The sequence below is a fragment of the Cygnus atratus genome, chromosome 1, assembly GCF_013377495.2.
Source record: "Cygnus atratus isolate AKBS03 ecotype Queensland, Australia chromosome 1, CAtr_DNAZoo_HiC_assembly, whole genome shotgun sequence".
Taxonomy (NCBI): domain Eukaryota; kingdom Metazoa; phylum Chordata; class Aves; order Anseriformes; family Anatidae; genus Cygnus; species Cygnus atratus.
Window position 1 is genome coordinate 91,882,787 of NC_066362.1, and position 20,830 is coordinate 91,903,616.

Consider the following 20,830-nt stretch of genomic DNA (forward strand, 5'->3'; position numbering starts at 1 on the left):
CCAAGTCATAAGTTGGACCAGAGCAGCAGAGCATCCCTTGGTCAGGAGAGTGTGCCAACTCTACTGAGGTTGCTTTTAGGTGACAGCCAGCTTTTGACAAGTAACATTTTCACCACTACCCTGAAGGAAGGAGGAACATGCACTTGAGTTGACACATTTCCTCAACATCTTAGCAGTAGCTGATGCATGCACCAGGTTTTGCACTTTGCAGGATCCCAGTGAAAGAAAACAGGGGAAAATGAAGGCAGGTCTCCAGACAACTCCACTTCTCTTTCTCCTCGCATCAGACATTTAAGGGAGAATGACTGGAGGAAAGATACCCTATCACAGTATGTTTCGTGATAGCATGAAGCGATCAGAATTCATCCACGTTCCTAATGACTTAAGACCATTTTATATAATGGACTCTGTCAAAGAACTCTTTTTTAGAAAGAGTGTTTTTCTTTAAGGTTTCTTGATAAATCTGTTGACTAATACACACGAAATCCATCTGTTCCCCGAAGATTGCCTCCAGAGCACAGAGCACTGCCTTTAATAATGCACATCCTTCTTGTTGTGTGTTTTCCTCTTTTCTTTGGATGTGTACTGAGTGGTTTTGATGTTTCTTCTCTATAATCATGATGAAGGATGCATCAACCTTTAAAGTAAACATGTTGCAGGTGGGAAACAAGCATCCCCCCAAAGGAGACCTTATTTACACTTTTTGATGTTTGAACACCCTCCTCCTATCACCATTTCATCATCTGTAGAATGTTACAGTCCAAAAGCAAGCTGATAGGTAGTCTACAACGAGCTGAAAAAAACAAATGGTTCGTCTGTACACAGCAGAACTAATGATGCCTGGTTTGCTCTCTGTGCAGATTTCCAGGTGTCTAATAAAGAATCAGCTTTTGAGTTGGATCCTCAGTGCGAGACCTTAATAGGACCTCTCTTCTCTACGCAGTCACCTACTTGCATAGAACTTACAGAATACTAACAGCTCCAAGGTCATTCCTTTTCTATGAAACTGAATTGAAATTGGTCACTGGGTTTGCAGATTACTTGGAGGGGAGAAGAAGAGAACTAAAGTGCAATCGAGTATGCTCATTCCCATAGAAGACCAGGCTAAAAATCCCATTTAACTGGGGAGAGGTAGAGGAAGGGTGATATATAAGGGGTGAGAAACATCAACAAAAATGAAGGAAAAACAGCATCAAGACAAAGGAAAGAGAGGAACCAAAAGGACACTAAAGCACACTGAGCAAATCTTTGCTGAGAAACCTTTTATTCCTTTATTTCCAAATTCCATTTTGCAACGCTCACTTGAATAACCAATGTTTCTCCAGGTTGGCATGAAAATGCAAATGTTGCCTTTTTTATCATAATATAAATAATATTTTCATGTCATAGGAAACAATTCTTTATCAGTAAATAAGTGCCTTCATTTAGTGGCTATTAATACTTTACTAAGAAAGAATCATTCTGATTTTTTCCCCAATGGCTATAATTGTATGACAAGTCTGTCATATCCTACTAGTATCTAGGGACTGAATCTGTCCTGTTGGTGCCTTCTCCTTTCACCCTTTCCTATTGAAAGTAAAACAGCTGTTCAGTCAGGAAACATTTCAACAAAAGGCCTGCAGGTTTTTCTGGTGTCTACTCATAGTCCAACAAAGGCTGCGCATTGCTACTCCTGCTGTAGCTTCCGGGGAAATGGCGTGGAAAGAAAGAGGGTGAATATTTGCAGAAAAAGGAAGGAGGGTCTCATATAGATCTGTTATAGGTCACAGCCTACTATATTGTCTTACATCTGTAGTATCTGGACTCCTGATTAACAAGCTCTTTAGACATGCTCTTATTCTAGTACCTTCAGTAGGAAACTAGTTTCTAGCTGGAAGTTTATGAATGTGCCTGTATCTATAGAGACCTACTTATTTGATGTGGGATGGATTATGTAAATGTTATGTTATGTTAATGTTATGTTAATGTTAATATAAAGATCTCTATGCAGAAATGCTTTACATCTTGTTACATCTGGAGGCATCTGTTAGGGATGATCAGAATGCAAATGTGTTGAACCACTGTGAGTTACTGAACTACAGATCAAGTCGGGAAGGTAGGATACTTCACAGGAAAGAAGGGTCAGAACAGAGAAAGATTTGGGTTTAGTCCTTTTTATTTTAATACTTCTCACCCAGTACATATGAGTTCTCTTTGTTAAAAGTTCCCTCTAGTCTGTATATCCATCATTAAGTTCTTCTAGTCTGTGTATCCAACATTAAGTTCCTCTGAAAAAGTTATAGGAGATATGAAAAATCATATCTAATCTAGAAGTCCCACTAAGACAATTTCCTACGTATTAGAATAGATGCAAAGAAATACCTTTTCTACTTTTATTGGAAGCACAAGTGAAATTTCTACCAGCCTTTAATTATTATGGTCTGTGAAACAGTGGTCTTGTCAGGAAACCCTGTACATACTAAGGTTTCCCCTTCTCTGTCCCAAATCTCAAATTAAACAGGCTCTGCAGAAATTATGAAACTGCTTTAGCAAATTGTTGATTGTATATGAAGCCTGCATCAGCGGTGACATTATCTTCTCTTTTTTTTTTTTCCAACATTGCTGTTAACTGAACAAATAAAAGTAATAAAGCACCAGTAGAATATGGTGAATACAAATGTTACTTGGATTGATTCAAAACATCTGTATGTTTAAAAGGTGAATTGCAAAGCTTAGACAAAAATGGTATGGCTAGTGCTATCTAACAATTACCTTCACTAACCAGACTCTGTATAGCATTACTTTTATTTAACTTTAACTTGTGTTTAATTTAATATTGAAAGAAATAGTAATGAAGTATTACTTGAAGCAGAAAATCTACTGAAGTACTCTCAATTTCCAGATTGCTTAATGAATCTAATCTTCTGCATAAAATTCTAAGGATTTTTTTATTATTATTATTTTTTTGTCCTGCAGAGCGTTTTGATAATGAAATTATCATTGCAATATTCTAAGGAAAGCTTGCTTGCTGTTAGCGTAATGATCAAGTAAATGAAACCAACCATTCCATCGACATAAGGGGATACTAGAAGGATTATATGGGGGGTATATATTCTAATAACCCTACTGCTTCAGGACTGGACACTGGGAAAACAGAATGTGGGTAGGCTCATGTTCTCTCCCTAAATAACATCATCTTTTTCCCACACTGTGAGACACAGGGGATTGGCAAGAGATTGTCAGGGACTGGCAAGACAGACTACTGGTCTGATCTAATAGGTTCTTTCTTACATTCTTATCTTTATATATGTACATATTGCCATTCTTACTCTGTATGCAGTCATGAAGATATCCTCACTTTCTTTCAGATGCATACTCCATTTCAAAGCTTTGTTCTCACACCTTCTGTACATACATGACTATTGTATTAGGAGTACAAGTGTTGTCAGAGAATGACATGTTTGAAGTATGTTAATGAAACGTGAAGCATCATAGGACTTCACCAGAGAAAAAAGGAAGCATTCTTAGCATTGATTTAGGAAAGCTCGCACCACCTAACAGTTCCAAAATGCTATGCATAGCTGAAAAGACATTTGGATAATCATGCTTTACTAACAGAATGAGACTTGCATGTAGGCTGGAAAAATAAAACTCGTCATCCAGGTTCAAGGCAACAATGGAGAAGTTAAGAATCAGAGCCAAAATGTTCACAGGAATATTGGCTCTCCCTGGAAATAGAAGAAACCCACACTTCGCATTTAAAGGGGAGAAAAGACAGGGAATATAAATCTAGTTTGGCTTCTTTTACTGTTATTATCTATTTTCTGCAATGAAAAACACTTCAAATGGCTCTATTTTCCATTTCATGCCACCAATATTACAACAGGAAAACTGTTAGCCAGGTCACCTGTTTATTCCAGTGTAATAATAACAACATTAAATGTTTTCTCTTATTATAAAAGATCACATATTTAACATGATTCATTGGTGTGTTTTCAACATTAGCTACCGCAAAGACGAGGATAAAATGCAACTGAATAGCTCTGAACAGCTTCTGAAATAGATACTTCCACCTAGCATGTGTTTACCTGGTGTCTCCTATTATTTTCTCAAATTGAAGTAGAACAGAGCAAGTTCATTAACAACATTCTCCAAAACGGGCAGGGTCTATATGTAGAAAGTAGAGCGTTTTCTGAAATACTACCAACCCTCCATAACACTCTTACCCTTCTCCCTAGCATTGCGTATGTTACTACCCATGGTGACTGTGTTAATCTAATCCTCACTCTACCTTCTATTCTGTTTTTGTTGTTGTTTTATTTTTTCCCCTCCTTATCTTTCTCTTTGGTTTGCTTGAAAAGTTGCAGGTGAGTGGGACAGTCAGGTGAACTCTCTATTAATGTACATGGCAACTTGCTGTGCATATTTACCCTCTGCCTCTTGTGATCCTGTTGCAAAGCTCCTTGTAGATTTGTCTGAAGATGCACACTCCCTGCCTGCCTCTTTGTCCCTCGAGGATAGAGTATGTTGCAAAGGAAAGAGCTGAGGAAGGCCTAAGACAAGAAAAAAAAGAGTAGAAAAAAATATAGGAAGGACACAATGATGTGCCCAGCTATTCCCTCTCTCGCTCTGTTTCTCAAGGGCTTCTGTGGATTGGCTTCCTGCTGAGCAGTCAAAAGGAGAAACTGGGCTAAGGTAAATGTGCTCTTGGAGGAACGCTGTCAGTTCTCTTGTTTTAGTGTAAATCAAAGCCTCACTCCTCTTGCCAGTACACCAGGCTTTTGCTACATAGTTGGTACCTGACTCCCAATATCTCCCTGCAGTTCTGTTAAGCACAGTCTCCTTCACTTTCTCAAACAATTGGTGAACAAATGAGAAGCCAAATTTTCTTTTCAGCAGTTCTGGGTCATTAGGCCTTCTATACTACTTACCTGTCTAATCATCCAATCCTTCATCTCTGGGGAGTTTAAAATAATGCCCAAATCACAAGAAATGAAAATGAGCTTCCTTCCTAATCTAACACCTTGTCTGCAATCCTTCACAACATATAATGCTGTCCTTATGATCCTGATGAGAAATAAAAGCAGGTTCTCCCAACCTTATCTTCTTTCCCTCGGTTATCTCTACATCAAGCTGAAAAGATGGAATTTAGGACTGTACAAAAGGTACAGTTAGCGTAGGATAAAACTACATATAACTTAAATTTGTAATCATTCCCCTTAAGCATATGAGTTATCATGTAATGTAAAAACAAATACTGCACATTTTATGTATTGACTTCAATCCTAACCACGTTTGGAAAACAATATTAGGTCTAGGTACTAAGCATACAAACAGTGGTGTAGAAATAAGAAGTGGGAGCTTCCATACATCAGAGCAATGTGAGTAAGGTTAGAAAAATGGCAGAGAGGAAAAACTTCCTAAAATTCCAAGGAATCAGGGGACTTCATTTTAGGCAGTTACCTACTTGGAGGAAGGAACGATTCTTCAAAACTCACTGTCTTCAACTACCATGATGACTCTCGATGAACCTTTCCACCAAGAACAGTGCTACCAGATGTGAAACATCCTGTCTGGTCAATTTTTATATTCTCTGCCCCAACCTCAGAATCAAGACAAAACACAACCCACACTATGCCTTATTGGGAATGGAAACTACTATTCCTCCATACTTTCTTGCATAGAGGGTCTTTCAAGGCTCAGATAAACTATGACATCAGCTCAGATCACCTATGACAACAAATACTGAAGCACTCCTTATGTCTCAGAGCAGTAGTGAAACAGGTGTTTAATTTAACATCTGCTTAAGGCTAATATTTTTATTTCAGTTCAGATTAAAATATGTTTTACTGAGGTCTATATCCTTCAAAGTTGCCTTTCCACTTTAGGCTGCAAGTACTGATGTGAGATTTTGGAACTGGAATGGCTGACTCTCCCACTTTCGGAGCCGAGGTCAAACACTAGCCCATGATCAAAAATCAAACCTCAGTCTTCTTTGTACAAGTCATATATATATATATATATATGTATATATATATATATTTAACAGCAGTACAACTTTGAATATACAAACCAAAGAGAGGGAAGACACCAAACACCTGTACATGGTGGGGGCAACCCAGCTGGAAAGCAACTCTGCAAAAAAGGACCTAGAAGTCCTGGAAGACACCAAGCTGAACACAAATCAGCAATGTGCCATTGCTGCTATGAAGGCTATTTGTATTCTTCATTGCATAAGGCAAAGTGTCACCAGCAAGTCAAGAGAGGTGATCCTTCCCCTCTACTCAGTGTTGGTGAGGCTGCACCTGGAGTACTGTGCCCATTTCTGGGTCCCCCAGTACAAAAGAGACATGGACATGCTGGAAAGAGTCCAGTGGAGGGATATGAAGATGATCAAGGGACTGGAGCACCTCTCCTATGAGGAGAGGCTGAGAGAGTCATGACTGTTTAGCCTGGAGAAGAGGATGCTCAGGGTGGATCTCATCAATGTGCATAAATACCTGAAGGGAAGGTTCAAAGAGGACAGAGCTCAGCTCTTTTCAGTGGTGCCCAGTGCCAGGACAAGAAGCAATGGGAACAAATTGGAACACAGAGGTTCTGTCGAAACATCAGGAAGTACTTCTTCACTATACAGTTGATGGAACACTAGAACAGGTTGCCAGAGAAGTTGTGGAGTCTCCCTTCTTGGAAATCTTCAACAGCCACCTGGACATGGGCCTGGGCAACCTGCTCTAGGTGTCCCTGCTTGGGCAGTGTGTTGGACCAGACGACTTCCAGAGGACCCTGCCAACCTCAAACATTCTGTGATTCTGTGAAGATCCATTAGCAACAGAGAAAGCCTATTCATTAGGAATTCCCAAAATATATTGTTATTTCAACAACAAAATAAAGGCTGTATATCTACAAAATCAATCTTTAATTTTCAAAATTCTAGGCTTAAAAAACCTAAACAGACAAATGACGCTCTATGCCAAACCAATGGAAAAGCATATTCTTAATTTGCTTTTTTACAGACTTAGGTGAGATACATTCTCTTCTCAAGTAGCTGCATTTTCTGCTAACTGGCCCAATATGTTATAATCATTTCAACATTGTATAAGTTTGCCAAATGATAAACACTGTTTACAACTCAGTTGTAAACAATATCATTAGCGCTTTAATGCTCCACAAGATTATGGAGCTTAGGGATCTGGGCTTCTTATTTACTGTTCTAAACTTGACAGGGGCACTCACTTTCAAACTTCTGTCACAACTCCATACTTAGGAATGCCAGCACTTTTAGCTCAGGACTGAAAGGTTTTCACACTCTTTCTCTACGCGCCTGTTTCCACAGGACCTGCAACACTTTTTGCATGAAATGACAAGAGGAATCAAGATAAGGGAAAATGTCAGCAGAATATTATCTCTCTCTATATATACTTGCACTTTCCGACTGACAATAGGAAGCCCCATTATACCTTGCTTTTTTCTACTGTGTTATGCCTACCATTCGAATGCAATAAGAATGGAGAAGGATAGCATTGCTTGATGCCTTTTCATAATTACGAAGTCTTTAAAGTCATTTCTTTCAGATAAATATAGGTAGACAATGACTAGCATTCAGTGAAATTGATGAATACTACATTGAATGCAAAATGTATATAGAGTAACAAAGAGAAAAATGTGATGTTTCACACTGAAACCTTCATATGTCTTCAGGGCTTTGTATGACTTTCTGTCTTCATCTCTGAATCTACATAACTTTCCAAAGAAAAGGTAAATTCAAAAAAAAATGCCAAAAAGGTAATTCACATTTTTATAAAAGAAGAGAAAAAAAATGTTTAATTCTAGTGTTAAATGTATTCACCTCCACCCCTAGCACTCAACCTTTTCTTTATGTAAATGATTTTTTGGGAACGTATATTTTGATTTGAACTGCCAAATTTTGCTTGGTTTGAGTCAAAACTAATTACTGAGGTTGCTAGCCACATGTGGAAACAGAGGGGAAAAGACCTGAATATAACCATACCATTACACCTGTTAAGGTTTTGTCTCACTGAATTTGACAGGAAAGATCTCTGTAGTTACTATTATTATATTTTTTTTATTATCTGAGACCAGAACTTTAATTGCACCCATAACTTCTCTTATCAGCACATCTGTATCCAATTGTGCTAACACTTTGCTCACCTTCAACTTTTTTTTTTGTTTGTTTTAGGAACATTTCTCCGTGGTTCTAAACAACATAAATTTGGTTTCCTCATCAAGAAGCTCATTTAGCTACAGCTTGATTGCAAGTAATTTGCCCTAACTGTTTCTGTCTTTTAATTGTTTGTGCCTTTTTCTAATCTATAAACTGTAACTTCAGGCAGGCCATTTTTGTCTTACCATTTCCTCTTTGGAAAGGCATATCTAATAACCCACCTCATATCCTGTGGCTTTAGGCATCTGAAATCGTATGAACAGAAGGGATAGACCATCGATTCAACTCCAAGTTCATTTTAAAAAAAAAATACTTCCATAAAATCTCCTTTTTAAGAAATAGGAAAATAAAACTTCATCCATGAAATTCAGTTTGGTGGAAAATAAATATGCATCACCATTGGTACAGAACTGACTCCCTCTTCTGTTTCCACAGTATTTCCTTATGACCTTCAAGAGACATGAAATTCTAAGTGCCAATTTGGGTACTGCTACAATGCTTGAGTTAATCAGAGTCCAATGAATTTTATTCCCACAGTTCTGAATTGGCACCATTTACCCTACTGGAGACAGAATACATGATCTCATTAGAGTCTCTGGACTTAGTCAAGCCTATGCACGAAGCAGACTTTTTTTTTTTTTTTTTTAGTAATCTCATTAGAAGTTCTACCAAATATGGTATCCATATCAAATCTCTTTAATTCCTCCCACATAATCTCCTTTGCCCCCAAAATGTAATGTAATTGTATTAGTCATATTAGCAGCACATTCAGGAGTAATCTCTTCCAAAACAAGAGAACTATATGCGTTTTTTTTTTTTTTTTTCTGATCCCCAAATTTTTGTTTGTGTTAATTATTCTAAAGCTAGTTGACAGCGTGAATAACACTCTTCCCTCCCTCCGTCTGAATAACAATTAAGGATTTTGCATTTGTTTCTTCTTTTTGTTAGGACATAAGATCTTTCCTCCACATTTTTTGTTCTGAGTGAGCGCCTGCTCTGACTTGGGCTGAAGTCTTTGGCCAAGCTCCCAAGTGAATATTTTCAGCTGTGTCTTATTTTATGGCACCTGCATAAAGCACAAAATACACACAGGAGTACAGCAGCCTTGGGTGAAAGATTGGTGAAAGAATGCCAAGCACTAGTAGGATTTCTTTATCTTAAAGAATGAAGATTCTTTAAGATAAGGTATTTTCTCACAAGATCTCAAGACCATGGTTAGCTATCACACTTGCCTGATGGGAAGCAGGAATTCCACCCAGAGGAGCATTTTTAGAAAAAAAGAATGAAAAGCATTTTCTGTCTGTGGTAATAAAAGTTTAGAAAGCTTTAACCCTGCCTTGAGTATTTAAACTACTGAAAATATTGAGACTACATTATGAAACGAAGACCACCTTCATGTAGCTGATCTTCAAACAAATGTCAATCAAAAACTTTTAACCAATAGATTCTGGAAGCTTTCTGTGAGGCAAGGAGCAGAAGTGTGCATGTAGACTCTGAGAAACATGCACTGGACATGCACATATGTATTGTCTCTTCAGAGCTCTCTTGTCCATGTAACATATTTTCTTGATGGATAAATAAAAGGAAGCAATATGACTAGACAGCATGTTGGCAATGCCAATAAAAAGCTATTTTGAGAAAAAGATGCATTGGCTGAGAAGTTCTATTTTATAAGCTAAGTAGCTCATGTCTGCTCCTATGAGCCTGCAAATTACTGAAGTGCTTCTGAAGCTCTTCTGGTTTTCTTAAAAGACCTTTGAAATCATACTGGAAGCCTTATGAGTTGATTATACTGTAGGATCTCACATGTAGAGTCTGGGGAGCCTTCTGTCAGGCAAAGACAGACTGGCATGAAAAAATGTCAGGACCCCTCAAAAATAATATAATGAATTACTTAAAGATAATAGTAGAAAGAAGGTATGAAAATACTTTAAATTATGAAAAATAAATCAATTTTGTGTGAAAGCTCTGATTTCCCCTTCCTTTCCCCCAACACATACTTTAAACAAGGCAGCAATTGCTAATTTCCTGATTCCAGTCAGGCAAAGAATCTTCAGCTCATTTATGGACACAAACTGCTGTTGCCTAAAAGATTCAGTATGCGAAGTCCCATTTCCAAATGTGATATAAGTTCTTGGAAACCTAAAGAACACAGGAGTTAACACAACTGAACTGCTAAAACACTTCTGAAAATGAACTGTTAGCATAACGTTTCTGAAAGTCCCTTGGGGCCAAAGTAGTGTAACTCCCACTTGGAGACACTATGATAGACTCCCAGATCTCATTTGCAGAGGGTCCCAGGCTCTCCCATCAAGTGAAAATTCTGTATCACTTACAAAAACTCCTCTGGGCTCCTTTATTCCCTATTCCCATGGCAGGTAGTGAGAGACTGGGCAGAATGAGACTAAGAATGTCGAGTAATTTATTTAGGACACTAAAAAAATTAATTCTACAAGTATTGAGTCTTTGGCTGAATGAAGCAGATATGGTTAATAACAGGAGACACCAACAAAATGCCACTAGCATGCTGAGTAGGAATAATATAATACACCATGAACATATGGATTCAAGAGAGTAATTACGTATGGGTAACCCATCTGATCTTTCATGTTGCCAGGCTTTTATCTCAGATAGTCATTTTTCTCTGCTATTACCAGCCTTTTGTTCTAATGAAGAACATCCTCCCCTTTCACCATCCTTATTATATCTAAGTAATCATTATACACGGATATAGAAGAAGGTGAATTCCTCTAAGCAGATGCATGCCGAGAAACGGTAAAAATTCCTTTCTACAAGGCCAGAACTAGCTATATACGCTCATTTGGTACCAGCCAATAATTCAAATTTAACTGGTTTTGGTGGGCATTCCCACAGATTTGAACACAATTTACACAGTGAAGAGATCGCAGTTTAAGGAAGAAAAAGAATAGGGAAAAGGAAGGAAAAGAAAGAAAAAGAAAAAAAAAAGTTTTTTTTTTCCTTCTAGAGTGGCAACTTCTATTAAAGCAATAAAGAAATATTATATCCCAGAGTGAAGTAATAATATATTTGACTTCTCCACAAGCATGAATTCTTCTGTCTTTACACCTGCATTGAAAAACTAAAAAAAATTGCTTTCCATGTGAAATGAACGTATAGCCCTTAAACAGATTTTACACAAGAGGCAGAGGCAAGAACAGAATAGTAGAGCTATGATCTTAAAGACATAATTGGGATTGGAGAGTAAGAAAGTAGATTAAGTTTTCCAGGAGAAAATGACAGAACTCTACTTTTTCCAGCTTTATTGAAACTCATAAAAATGCCCATACAGAAATTCTAGCTAATGTTAGTTTCTGGCAGTCACTTTGTTCATGCTGTTTTAGAAGGGGTGAGGGAGAAAGGGCCAGGTAAAAATGGGGGGACATTTAAATAAGTGAACAGACACACTTCTTCACCTCCAATGGGGACAAACCAGGAATAATTCTAGATAGATCTGAATCAGAGATTTCCCTTCTACAGAAAAGGATTAGAAACAGTTGTCACCACAGTCTATAATAGCTCTCTTTCAGTTAGCTTATTTTTTAACATGCAGGGGAGCTATTCAGACCCACCGAAGACCTTTCTAATGGGTGCTGCAGAAACTTGAAGGATTATGCTTTCATACCACTTGCAATACCAAAACATACCTTCCTAAGAGACTTTACAACCTAAAAGAAACTCAAGCTGTGTAAGATAAAGAATTCGACACACCTCGAAGTAGCATATGGTTCTGTTGGTTACTGGCTGTAGATGTAGAACATAAGAGCTCACAGGAATGTCTTTCATGCCAATTTATAAGCTCATTACACCATGCTGACACCAAAATGCTTAAGACAATTTGTTCAATCCCTGCAAGGCAATGATTTTACTCACTTTCTCATGGCTGATTGTGAATGTTTTCTTAACCCATATGCAGAGATCATTTGGACATAGTAAATCTGATCAAAAGAAATTTTCACTAAAATACTAGCACGGGAGATCCAGCTGTCCAGCCAGATCTCTGACAAGCTCCTCTCTGTGGCTCCGAGAAGAGATACTTGCTTAGGTTCAAGGCAAAATGGGCAAAATTCCACAGTGTGGCCCAAAGCATATTTTTTCACAAATTTGCATGAGATGAAAGTTCTCTATGCTTTTAGGGAAGGAAAAAATGTCAATGGTTTGACTAAAAAATGAGCTCTTTGCAGCAAGCGTTCATTCCTTTATTTTTTTTTCCGTATACAGGAAAATTCCTTTCCTCTATACAGAAGAAAGGGCATTAAGAAAATGCATTTTTTTGCTTCCTCTGAAGTTGTGAATTCCCCACTGATGACAGTTTTTCCCTCTAGATTTTTGAAGGCTTGGAACTTTTTTTTTCCCCTCCATTTGGCAGCATGTAGTCACATTAACCCCATTAAAATCTCTTGTTCGGCTCTCAATTGACGCCGGAGTATCTCTGACCAACAAAGACTAGTGCATGCACCTGAGGATTTGTTCCATTTACCCCGTGCAGCAGCAAAATCTCTTGTTTTCTTGGGAAGGTTTAAGACAATCTTCTGATGTGATATAAAGTTATTAATGCTGCTTGATATTTGCTTTGACAGCTGCTCTGTATCCTCTTTAATCACCTTCATCATGGTTCACAGCTCTTTTTCCCCTTCATTTTGTTTTTGCCTATGCTTCTGAGGGAGAATGGTGCAACACACAAGTTGATAAACGTTTCAGCCCTTCACGTATTTCCCCCCTTTATCTTTACTTCCAAAGTTTCACTATTTGGCTTTTTTTCCTGCTGTTCAATAAGAAAACAAATGTTCCAGATGCAAATGCCATTGGAGTATAGTATTTCTAAAATATTCAGACTCTCATGGGAGAAAATTAGTTTGCAGCACACATCCATTCAACAGGTAATTTGGTTATGCATTAAAAGGGCTCCTTTGGTACTTGAGAAAACTTTTAAAAAATCACATTATGAGCATTAGCTGCCTGCCTTTATTATATTTGGATGCCTTCCCTTTGAAGTTATTGATAATGCTTAGAGGAGCTACTTCTGCTACATAAGAGCTTTCTGTTCTTGTGACGTTTTTTTGGAATGACATCATATTTTGTCACCTGCCTTCCATTTCCTGGCACAAACTGTTCCCTGTGAAGCTATGTTCTTGTCTGCTGTCAGGCAGGCTCCTGTATCTGCCCAACAGCATGCAATGCAGAAGTACACATTCTCTGAGCAATGCCACTGTCATCCACACTCCCCCAACAGTCTTATTCCATCGGTTGTCCTAAGAGCAGGATACTGCCTGGCTTGGTCCCACGCACTCCAGGATTAAGATTTTAGGTCAGATCAGTTCACCAATAGGGAATAGCAAATATTTTAGGATATGGGCTTACTCCCTGCAATATACAAATTCCACAAAGTGGTCAGCAACTGGTAGTCAGAGATGTGAGAGGACTGCAATCCTGCAAGTGAAAAAGGAGCGATTCTCAACCAACTAAAGTGATGGGGAAGCCTCACAGAGGACCAGAACCCATCCACCTCTTCAGTCTGCCTGCAGTATGCAGCTGCAGAGACAGTCCACAAAATTCATTACTTCAAAGCTGTCTTCCAGGCCTGATAACCTACTTCTCATGTCACAGGACAGTGTCTGTACTCCATGAGGGTCCCTGTTGAGTCAAATTCCTACATTTGCACATTCTTGTGCAGTTCTACAGACAGATTTGCAAAACCTAGCAATACTGACTCTGTTTGGTATTACAAGAAGATTAATGAACAGCCAAGCTTTGACCTCTTTGGCCATAGAGATTCAGAGATTGAGGAAGCCTGCACTGCTCTGGGGGATACAAGCAAACAAACAAAAACACTAGAAACAAAACTGAAAACAATTGAAAAAGGGAAAGAAATTCTCTGATCACCTGTCAGGCACATGAAAAACACTGTTGTACCTCAAGTTTTACAAACAGGAGCCCTGACTTCAAATTCTTGGGATCAAACTTCTGTTTCTCTCAATCATATTAAATGCATTCTTTTCATGTCAGTAGATTGCATACATCACAGAAAAGAAATGGCTCTTGATATCTGTCAGTTTCAGAGTCAGCTGATTATGATCAAAGTTTAGCATCTCAGTGCCTTACAGGGAAAATCCATTTAGAAATATGATGGGGGAAGCAAGAGCAGAGCTACTCCACTTTGATTTTTATCCAGGGTGTATCTAGGAACTGAAAACACAAAGGTATGATCTTTTCATTGTTCTTTGTGCACTGTGGTATTCATAACAATGTCTCAGGGTGGCTGCTTCCCCCTTACACATACCTTTTATGTCTTATCTCACAGGAAAAAACATTTAGCAGGGTGGAAATCCAGAGCTTTTATAAGGTGACTTTCTCCCTTTCAGAAAAATCTTTATGTCCAGCTATACCCAGCCACACAGGACAACAGTCTCCAGCTCAGCTGCTGCAACATCAAAACCCACCTGAAACACCGCAGTCCTCCTAAACGTCACTCCATATCACAGCATCTGACTCTTTCTAATTAATTTCCTTTGTTGTGCAGAGAGCGTCCAGGAGCTAATTGTTCTGATGAGACAGACAAAATATCAAAGGATGTTCTAAAATGTGTTTAAAAATGTGGCACTTTTACAGCACTGCGGTCTGAAGCCCACCAGCATCCAGCCAGCTGCCGCTGGTCCTGGGGGCCTCATTGGGGTGCTGGAGCACTGCTGTGACAGCCCACCTTTGCAGCAGAGAGGAGCTTGGCCTATTTGGCCTCTGTATTTTTGCTTCCTGAGCTGGGGTTGCTAGCAAGGATGGCATTCTTGGTCATAAGGGAAAGTGTTGCATGTGACAGAAGACGATCTGCTCTTTTACCTCCCCCCTTGTAAAGCCCCTCCATCCCTCCCACACTCACCCCCACTGATTTCAAGTAAGCCCTAAGAGGCCATCAGACAGTAATGAGTTTTTGCAGTTGACGAACTGGATGGATTTGAACTAATGAACCAAGAATTAAAATGCTCCATTATCCGTGCATTCAGTAATTTGTCTGTGTCTCACTAAGAGCACAGCAAATAGTTTGGATTTCTGACCAGATCCTTCCACATGTCACACAAATAAAAGTACCTCAGCTGGAAACGGCATGCTCTCAAGTCCCATCACTACTTGATGTATAAGGTTCTACATTAATAGACCAAAAGAGCAATGTAAACATCTGTTAGCCCAATTCTAGACACTGTAACAAGTTTTCCCCTAAACAAGATTGTTCACATAATGAACAAAATATATGAAGGGGAAAAAAAAAAAGGAAAAACTAAGGACAACTTGAGATAAAGACCCTGATACAGTAAATAGGCACACACTCACGTGGCTTTGTGGGTTTAATGTGCATGCACAAGTAGTTATGAACAGGACTGCCTCTCTGAAATAAGGCCTTGGAAAAGAGGGAAGCGGAGACAATAAAGAAAATATGGAGTCCTTTAAACTAACTGAAAGGGAATCAGAGAAGAGGAAAAATGGCTGAAAGAAACAATGCAAACAAGGAACAAATAAACCATGCTCAGGATGTTCCAAAAGAAAAAAACAAGGTCCACAGCACAAGGGGCACCACATGGGGAACATCAAGCTATACAGGCTGTATAAGGGGGGGGGTGGGAACCACACCACAGATGAGACAGAGCAGCCTGGCAGAAAGCAGGAGCCCTCACTCTGCAAAATGGCACATCCCTTTCCCTTCTCCTGGGCTCCTAACACTGAGGGACTCATTCCAGCTCTCAACAGTGTTGCAGGAAAGAAGGGTGGAAAAAAAAGTATAAAAATGCTTCTGGACCCTGCTGAATTTACAGCAAAGATCAGGACAAAATTCTCGCCTGTCCCTGGGCTGTCAGCAATTTTTCAGGATGGAGGTTGGTGGTACTGTTTTGATAACAAAGCTTGTTGATACGGGTACAAAGGAGGCTCTCTGAGGTCAAACAGCACCCTTGGAAATGGAGTGACGAGTTTAACAGACTTGCTATGATGTTTTTTGGTATTTGACCTTAAACAACACATGAAACTTGCAGGATAAAAGAAAAACAAAGCTATAAACATAAACTGAAACAAGTTTTTCAGAGTTCTACCTAAAACACAAACAATAAAAGGAAACAGAGAGAAAATAATCACATATGAATAGAAAAAATAACAAAGCCAAAAAGCTGCTATTTGAACTGCAAGGGGAGAAGCATTCAGAGCAGATAAATCTCCTGTCACTTGGTATTTTTATGATTCAGGCAGAGAAACTGAAAGGAGCAGCCAGTCCAATCCAACTATTTTCCTGTGTCAGATCTCAGGCTTTGTTTTAGGTTATTTTCAGTGTTGCTGATGGAATGAGATGAAAAGATTAAGTTTCGCCTACACCGCACTAAGGAGATGTGAACAGAATTTATCTTCGGACAAACCCGAGCACGGGCCCAGGCCCTCAGATGCTGTGGCTCAGGGCACAGTGCCCTCGGTGGCGGTCCCAAGGGCTTGAGGCATGCTCAGCACCTCTCAGCATCTGACCTAATGTGCAGAGCTTCAAAAATAACTTTTGGCTGGCTGGTTCTCTCCCAAGGACAGATAGTGTTGCACCAAAAACAATGCCACACAACGTGTGGCATTACACTCCTAACATGTTCTGTTATCCTGTTTTCTTTTTCAGACGTCTCTGCAGTGAAACAAACACCACATGCCGGAAATATAAAGACCTAAGAGACACAGACAGAGAACCATTATGGGGGGAAGAAAGGATATCTGAGGAGTTTTTGAGAACAAGAATTTCTGACCTGGGATCTGATTATATTTTTTCCTTTTTATACAAGAACAGAAAGTCAGTACTTTCCTTTGAAAACTTTCCAATCCAATGTCAGCTCAATAATAGTTATATTCAACATAAAATTTCAAAGTACATCTCAAAAGTGAAAAGCCATTGTGAAGTAAAGCTTCAAGTTTCTCATTTGTAAAAACATCTTCAAACAATAAGAAATAACATTTCAGCATAACTTTACTACCTTTAGGTTATTCAAAATGGAAAGCTATTCTTGAAGAAAGTTTTGCAGCTGACCATAACATTCATGGTAATTTTGACATAACGAAACCCACCAACACTGATCATGCAACCTACAAGTTAGCCTGGTAACAACATGGGGCATCCATCAGGATTTCCTCTCCAGCAGGGAAATGGAGCTGCTAAAAGCCAGGTTTGGGATTATCATCTCCATCTTACCACAGGGTGAGGGGGTTTGGCCAAGGACAAGGAGAAAGCCAGAGATGCAGGTGGGCTTTGACCTACATTGTGACTGCTAATTGTGCATTCAGACCATGGTTTGCCTTTATGGGGAGCAGTGGGAAGAGAAGGAACCATCAGTTCATACAACTCAGAAGGAACTTGAAAGTCTCATTACAAGGGTGGCAGTTCCTTAGGGGAATATTTCACAAAACTGGCATGCAGCCTGGCTGCGATGGGGATAAATTCTCTGTGCAGGAGCCCTCTGCAGCTGGGTATACAGGCACGCTAAATGGTGGAATTAGACTTAGGACCATGAGACTGGAAGGAGGAGCCAGGAGGAAAAACAGGACTAATTGCTGACCTCTTTTTTAATTGTTTTCCTGTGGTTGACACAAATTATGTATCACCATCCTAATGGTTAAAAAGGATGTAAGTACTATTTAGTTCTTTCCCCTGCACCCTTCTTCAAACTGGGAAATGTATTTCATGGCTATGTCCTCACAACCCTACTCTGTAGTCTTCTGTTTATATCATAATGGTGAAATATTGCCTTTTTCACAAGCTGGAAGCCAGATTTCTCTTCCATTCATCCATTATAGAGTGAGAAAAAGAAAATGAATACTCTTATATCCATTATATATATCAAGAGACTGAATCTACCTTTTTTATTCCAAGAGCTAGAGATGACTGCATAGCTCATGAATTACAAAGCAATTTTGAGACACAACAGTGGCAGAAAAAGTAGTAGCATTTGGCACAATGTACCACACAGATGCGGTACCCAGAGATTGAAAAGTAAAGGGAATTTCTATCTATTTATCCATCCATCTCGTTACTGTGTGGCTTTTACATCCAATGTGGGAAAATAAAATCTTTTTTTACATACCATTTTCTCCATGCATGCTCGACTTAAACGCTGTTGATTTATGCAGCCTATATCAGTGGCATAAAATATAACTATGTCACAGAATTTGGAGAGGTATGTTGAGACAAATATGCTAGAATACCTGAATCTGAGAATTAAGATGCACAGTATAAAAATAATAAATATATTGTTACCATAAATTAAAGCTGTAAAGATTTTTTTTCCTTACTTGTTGGCAAAAGCAACGATCTCTCCAGTGTCAGGATTGAACTGCAGGGCACTAATAAAACATGACACAAATAACAAATAAATTTCCTCTGTATTGAATGGTTTGAGATTTATTGAGGTCTCTTATACCAAGATCTATTGGGAGTTGTATAATCTAATATATAAAATTTATAACTAGGAGATAAAATGTGGATAAAATAACCATTACCTTAGAATATTATTTCAACTCTTGCATCTAATTTGAATATTGTTTAATACAAAACATGCAGCTTCAGTGGAGAAAGGCATTTACACTGAGGAAAAGTCATGACAGTATTTTGAAACTGAATTACGAAAAGTAGAGAGAGTGCATTTAGTTTTCCTGAAGTTTTGCAAGAACATAGATTTACGTATAAAACAGTGAACAACACTCTTTAAGCTACATAAGGTTTCCAGTTATTTGTGTGTATATACATATATATATATATATTTTTTTTTTTCCTTTCCCCCCTTCCTCCCCTTAGTTCTCAATGGATTTCTACCCATTTTAGAAAATAGTTTAGGTATCTTAATTTGGCTAATCTAAACTTCCTGGGCCAGCTCAGCTCAACTGGAGACACAGCACAGAGATACACAGATTTACACCATCATAAAATCTGGCCAAGTTCAACTCTGCAAATAAATACCAACTAACCAGACTGTATGGATACTGTAGAGATAGTGGAAATGGGTACAGACTGTAGTGCTGATTCTGTTTTCATTCCTGGTAGTGTCAGTTCGAATATAAAAGAAAGACTTCCATGTCAATTTGAATGTAAGCCAGCATGAGAATAAACAATTGTGTTTTTGGACCTAATTTCAACTCTGCTTGATTCTATGCTGGTGAAACTGCACTGACATAAAAGTGTGATCACTCCCCATTTATACCAGTTTGCACAGAAACAGAAATGACTTCATATTTTATTTTTGTTCAGATCTGCAGATCTTGCCAGGGCAAATATATTATATTTTTCAAAACTTCATTATCCTTTGATATTGTGAATTTAACTGAAAAAATAAAGAAGTCCTTGTTGAATAAGCAAAACTTAATCTTTCAAAAAATTTCCCATATGGAAAATTTGGATACAGAAGACTTCTACCTGCAAATCTGAGTAATTTATAACGAAAGAAGTTCAAGAAAGCCTGAGACAGAACAGTTCCTGCAAACAGTTCCTGGTGGGTCACCCCATTTTCTGATTTTCAACTACCCTTTTTTAAGGAGGTCCTGAAAAATAGTGTCACACAGTGAGGAGATCAATTCACTCTTTTCTGCGACGTACAAGCTTTTTGAAAAGAATTCCATATTAAGGTAAGGTACTCTGGAAATCCAGGTCTTCCCTGGAGTTTGGATATTTGCAGTGATGGGGCCATGTCCCTCTGTACTATTGGATCACCACTCCATCACAGTGTTCTCACCTTCTGGAAACCAATGCTGAAACAAATTCATAGATTTCACAGATTCCCTGTCTTTTCTGCCCAGATGATCAGTTAGGGTTAATAGCATTAAACAGGGTTTAAGGAGATGATTATTTACCAGAAAGTTGACATCTACTTAAGATAGCTTGTTTAACAAAGATCTACCAGCAGTTGTTAGAGGTAATGCTGTGTTTAGTGTTTATCTTAAAGCCAGATGCAATCACTGACCTTGAGGTGAAAGGACAGTAACCTCTTCCTAGTCCTTTTAGCCCTTCTTATTTTGGAGTTTAGGTAAGAAATATCTTGCTGAGCTTCTTTATAGAAACTGCTCCAAAGATTTAGCTTTTAATGCTTTCTCTGACTGTTTTCACTTATCTAACCCTACTCTGAAAGGCCCAGGGAGCCCTCTGCTCCGTTGTCCTGAGTGCTACTAATTAGTATAAAATCTCCCTTCTCTTAAGTTCAGGCACCTACTTTTAGTTTGTGAGTTAGTCTGTTGCTCAGCAGAGACATGATCCTATACCTACTGAAATAGCGGATTGAGCTGTTTCTCCTGCTTTTTCTGCCCCAAAACCTTGCCTGGCATTCAGGCTGTTCTAGCCCAGCTACATACAACAAATTTACCCCCAAAGTCTGGGGAGGTCAGAAGAACACGGGCTCTTTGGCCCAAAGATTGCACATTAGGGCTTTGGTAATGATATAATGTAATACTTTATGTTCCTGCCAAAGACTGCCGTTTATAACTATTTGATGCCTGCTCTTGTCTGCTTGGTATTTGACAGCCCCATGCTCAGATTGGTGCAGAGACACTTTGACAAATAACCTACCCCAAAACCAAGCCTCAGCTTGTGGATGATGTGGTTTGCTCATTGTGGGAGAGCCTAAATAGACAGCCACATGCCAGGAGTAAGCTTTTGGACTT